This window comes from Echinops telfairi, unplaced genomic scaffold (assembly GCF_000313985.2).
Source record: "Echinops telfairi isolate 266 unplaced genomic scaffold, ASM31398v2 ScPeMD7_7409;HRSCAF=8447, whole genome shotgun sequence".
In the NCBI taxonomy this organism is placed as follows: Eukaryota; Metazoa; Chordata; class Mammalia; order Afrosoricida; family Tenrecidae; genus Echinops; species Echinops telfairi.
This window is the reverse complement of record NW_022111309.1, coordinates 18042085-18047788: the sequence shown is the minus strand read 5'-3', so window position 1 is coordinate 18047788 and position 5704 is coordinate 18042085.

Below are 5704 nucleotides of genomic sequence, written 5' to 3'. Positions count from 1 at the left end.
CATAAAAACAAGACAGAGCAAAACCAAGCAACACTGTACAACAAAACAGCAACAACATCAATCCACTGACGAAGAACAAATTAAAATTAAAATGGCCAGCATAAAAACCCAAATCAATCCAAAACCCATGATGAGTCCTCTGGTTTATCTCAAAACTGAAACAACAGAGACTCTAGACACGGAGGTTTCCCTCCAAGAGCTCCCAGGGCAGGACCTTTGCAGGGTTTATCAGCACAGAGAGAGCTGTATTTGCATGCCCCACCACTTATAAGCAGAGGAGTGAGTTCCATGGCCTAGCATTCTCCCTGTGACTCCGAGAAACAGAAGAACTCTCACAGGAGAATGGAGTGTTTATAAAGGTTGTTTACATGCATGGCATAGAGGTATAGCTGCTGCTATAGTTAAATGCTATTCATATTTAATGAACTTTTAATTTATTAACACTATTCTTCATAAACATGAGCCTTTGTGGAATGAGACTTCTGAATGCATCCTTCTTCCTTCTCCCTTAAGATGTGGAAACCGGGTAGTTATGCCTCATTGGGACATGATGATAGTAGACAGCTTTGTTATTGTTTCTTATTGGTGAACATTTTTGGTTTATTATCTTCCAAGATATTTCCTCATTTCATTGACACTGATGGTCTTTTGGCATAAAGTTTTTCATACAATATGACTACTTTATCTTTTTAATACCCAGTCAGTACAAAGTTATATCTTCTCTCTAGTTTCTGAAATAAGGGATTTATGGGCACTGTGTTCCATGCAGCCACAGTGGCCTGTATAGACCTGCCATATTCCTATGCAATAAATTGTGTGTGGGATCCTACCAACTTCCCTTTACTCTGCCTCCCATACATTAGAAGTGGTTTGTCTGCAGTGCTCATAGAATTGAAATACAGAGAGAAGCATCATGTGGACTTGGTTTGGGAGCTCGAGAATCAATCCTCAGAGATGGGCCATGTGTTTCCTTCTTTCTTTCTTTCTTTTTCTGCTGCCAAGGCATACTGTTAACACCTACTCTGAATCCTTCAAAAGGAATTGTCAAATCCAGCTCCAGTAATTTGGACTGATTATGGTGTCACTAGAGACAGCACAGATTAGGGAGAAGATTTTTGAAGGTTTCACCACTCCTCAGAGAGAATCCTGCATCTGTACCTGGGACAGGACAACTAGGGACAGAGAAAACAATCAGTTACAGCAATTAATAAGCACCTCATTCACAGCAACCTATTTTTGGAAACTTGACACTCACAAGGAGAATGTAACACCAACAGAAGAATGCACACAGGGAAGCCAGAATGCTGGGTAAAAATAGAGCCAAAAAGTTAGATCGACACTATGATTTCAACAATGAGATGATTGATGTTTTCCATTCCTTCTTTTTTTTTTATTGTGGGGATGGGTGGAATTTGTTTATTTTGTTTGTTTGATTTTTTGTTGTTGTTGCTGTTGTTTTTATTAGTTTTTGGTTGAGCTTTTGTCGTAATATGAGAGTAGTTTGTAACCGGTGAACAAACAGATAGATTTTGGGCTCCCATGTAATTCTAGCTGCAATCCAAGAACTGGTAGTTCTTATCACATGGGTCTTCTCAATACTCGCTTTCATGAAGTGGTCACTGAAGATGAGGATGATACAACAAAGTGTTCTGAAGAAAGCAGATGGTGCAGGACTTTCCATTGTAATTGTGTCTGGGGGCTGAAAGGCTTGTATTCAAACAAGTTGTAATCTAAGTTAAGTGTCAACTAAATCCACATTGAAGAAGCCCAGCAGCCTATGTGATCCAAAGATGACTATAACAAAATTCGAATATGATGAAATATAAGAGATTAAATTGGGAAGACCTAATTTGTAGAAGCACAAAAGAAGTGAATACATAGAAACTAGAACTAATTCAATGGTTATTGGGAACAAAGATGGGCTGGGGAGGGTGACGGGAATTGGCGAGCAAACAATGAAAGCAGAAGTGAGGAGGGAGCATTAGAATGGATTGTGATGATATATATACAGCTCTTTTAAAATATGACTTAATGATGGAAATGTATGATGTGTGAATATTATATCAAGGTAATTACTAAAGAAAAAGAAAGAAAGAAAGAAAGAAAGAAAGAAAGAAACCCAACGTGATCTATTGTTAAGATGGGTGAAGCAGTTTCTGAAGGGGCACTGAGTTCATGTTAATGGTGGTGGAATTGCTTGGAGGGATATCAATAGTGGTTGTACTACATGAAGACTATAGTCACTGGCACTGAATCATACATGTGTAAATTGTTGAATTGGAGAAAGTTTTGTTGTGCATATCTTTGTCAGAATTAAAAAAATAATAATTACACGAATGAGAATGAGTACAAGACAGAAGAAATTGTTCTAAAATTGATTGTTTTAATAATTGTACAACTCTTCTTGGTTGTATTATTCAATTATATGATAGTGGATTGTGTTAGGCTGGGTTGAATAAGGAAAAAAATTCAGAGACCCATATGTATTGTAATTATACATGAATCAAAACATCCCAGCCCAGAGCAGATCAAGTCCGTAAGTCCAACACTAGTTCCTAAGTCCCTCTTCAGACTAAAGCAACCATGTGCAATAATTCAGGAGGCTCACGGACTGATAGGTGCAAAGTCTTGTAGATACAATGGTGGTGGACATCTTCAGAGCTCTGGCTGCCATCAGCATGCTTTGAAGTAGCTCGTCACCAGGAAATTGAAGCTGAGAGTGTGTGGCCCCCTCCCAAGAGAAAGAGGCCAGCCTTGGAGAGACATTTTTCTCAGTTGCCCTCTAATCAAGCTGCAACCTCATTAACAGGCCAAACTGTGCCCACATGTTCCTACAGGAGCCATGTTGACATAAAAATAAAACCTATCACATGGATGAAATGCCAAAAACCTGTTAAAAATGAAAAATACAACTTGCTTGGTAAAGGGCAAGTGATAAAGCCTTCAAGGTGATTGATTGACAGAGTCACTTCTACACTGAGCTTGAAAATAGCAATAGTGTGCGGGTGCTGCAGGACCACACAGCTATTCTTCTCTTGTACACAGGGGGGTTATGAGTCACAATCGACTGGAGGGCATCTAACAAAGTAAAGTAAGAATACCCAAACAAGGGGTTTCCTCTAGGAAACAGGAGGGATGGAAAGGAAGCCTGAGAGGAAGACCCTCTGTCCCGCCCTCTGCACAGGTTCCTGGAGATGCACTCTGCCATGGTCCTGAGTGCCACCTGCTGCACATTCCTTCCATGCCCCCTAGGAGAGGTGTGTATCTGAGCTCACACTGTCTCCCTGTCACTGTGCCTCTAGCACAATAATATATGGCTGTGTCCTCAGTGGTCACAGAACTCAGTTGCAGGAAGAACTGGTTCTCAGCTGTGTCCGCAGTGATAGAGATCTGGCCCTGGAAAGCTCAACTATAGCTTGTGCTCCCTGACCAGTATCTCTAGTCCTTTCCGAGGATGCTGGTGAATCCAGTTCCAGTAGTTACTACTGGTGACAGAGGCCCAAGAGACAGAGCAGGTGAGGGACAGCGTCACTGAGGGCTTCACCTGCCCTGAGCCAGACTCCTGAAGTGTACGCTCTGACAGGACATCTGGGGACAAAAGAATCACGATGACTAATGCCCTCTCACATGCAAGTCCCTGTACTTCATGGCTCCCACGACTTAGAGACACTCACCTAAGGTGACTGTCAGCAAGCAGAGCAGGGTCCACAGTGTTTGCATGGCCATCTGGAGGATGAAGACCACAACAGAGTCTCAGAGGAGGATGGTGATTTCTCTGATATCCACCAGGGAGATTTGCATATGGGGGACCAGTAGGAAGATACAAGAGGCTAAGCCATGTGACACTCTCTGTAGCATCCTAGTGCCAGAGGCTTAATTTGAGGAAACCACCAAACCTGATTGATCTAAGTTGCTCTGACTCTAGTGGTGACTAACACAACCTGTGATCTGTGATTGTGTGGGGGTTCCTGCCATGCATACTGTGACCTCACACCGGGACATGAGAGGGGTTCACGAAGTGGAATATGCCTAAGACAGAGTCCATTTCACACAGAACAGGTCACCACATCTCTCTATAGTGCATCCTGGCAAAACTGGAGGGAAGAATGTGGGAACAGGGAATCTCTTTGGGGGTAAAAGAGAGAAAAACTTAGGGGAAGGCAAGTTGTGTCACAAATGGAGATTCTCTTGATGTCCAGGATTCTAAGTGACTTCTCTTGTCTGTCACGCCCTAATGGAATACACAGTGTGTGACAGCAGTGTGTATTATGTTGAACATTTCTTTCATGAAATAGAGTGTCTTTTATCTCATTAGCATTGGGACTGCCAACGTAAATTCAGCAGTTCAAAGCTGACAGGTGCTCCATTGCATGAAGATGAGGCTGTGTTTTCCCACAAAGATTTACAAAGACCTCCCAAAGCCTAAATGGGGTCAATTATGAATCAGAATGCACACAGCGGTAGTAGATTTTGGGGGTTTTCATTTGTGCGTATGTAATTTCCCATTAATGTGTTCATTATTTGCATATAGAAAAATGTGGAAAACTTAAATTTTCTTATACCTGTGGAACACAATATTTCATTTCAAATTATAAGTTCTATTACTTATTTTTAGTCACAATTTAAATGCCTGTAGAATCTGTTTGTTGTTGCTGTTCTGGAGCAATTTATATGCTAGGATTAATTTTTGTTCTTTCTATAAAATTTCCTTTCATAAAATCCATTTGCAGGGTCCATACATGAATTAAGCCTCCAGCGAATCCCTCTGACCTTAATCCAGGCATGTGAATAGCCTTGTTATCAGACAGAGAGCATTGTAATGTCGGGTGCAGAAGTTTAGATTAGTTAAAATATAATATCCTATCATTTTTTCTCCATTTTGACACATTTTAAATTTGCTTGGGTTAAAATAGGTGAAGGGAAATACATGTTTATTCAGCCTCCAGTGAAATCCCTGGGACCATAGACCAGGGATGTAAAGAGTCTTGCTACCATGCAGGTGCATTGGAAAGTAGATTAGTGAAGATGCACTTAGGTTAAAAAGTAATACCTTATCATTTGATCTCCCTATCAACCCATTTTAATTTTATATTAGTTTGCGATGTGTTCGACTTTTTGTCAATTGAAGTTTTTCCTCTGTTTTAATTTGTTGTTGTTGGGTGATTAAATTTTCTTTTGCTCAAACTTTCTGTGTATGAAATCCAGGATAGGAAAATCTATAGAAACAGTAACTGGATTAATAATGGTATGGTAAATTGGGGGAAATGGGGAGTTAATGACATTGAGTACAATAGAGAAGAAAATGTTCTAAAATTCATTATGGTGATAATTGTACAAACTCCTCTTAACTTAATTGAACAATTGAAATACGTGATATGTGATTTATAACCTATTTTTAACGAACAAAATCAGATGATGTCAAGCAAAATAGTATCGGGGATCTTAAATGCTTGTCCACAAGCAATCAGCCAGCTGATTGAAGCATCAACTAAATCTCTTTGGAATAGCAGAAGGACATTGGGCCACCACTCAAGTACTCCCTCAATGCAAGAATACTTTCTTCTATTAAATTGGCATTCTATGATGCTCGCCTTCCCGACACCACCGCTGAAGACAAAGCAGCTGAATAAGCAAATGTGGTGAAGAAAGCTGATGGTGCCCGGCTATCAAAAGATACGGCATCTGGGGTCTTAAAGGCTTGAAG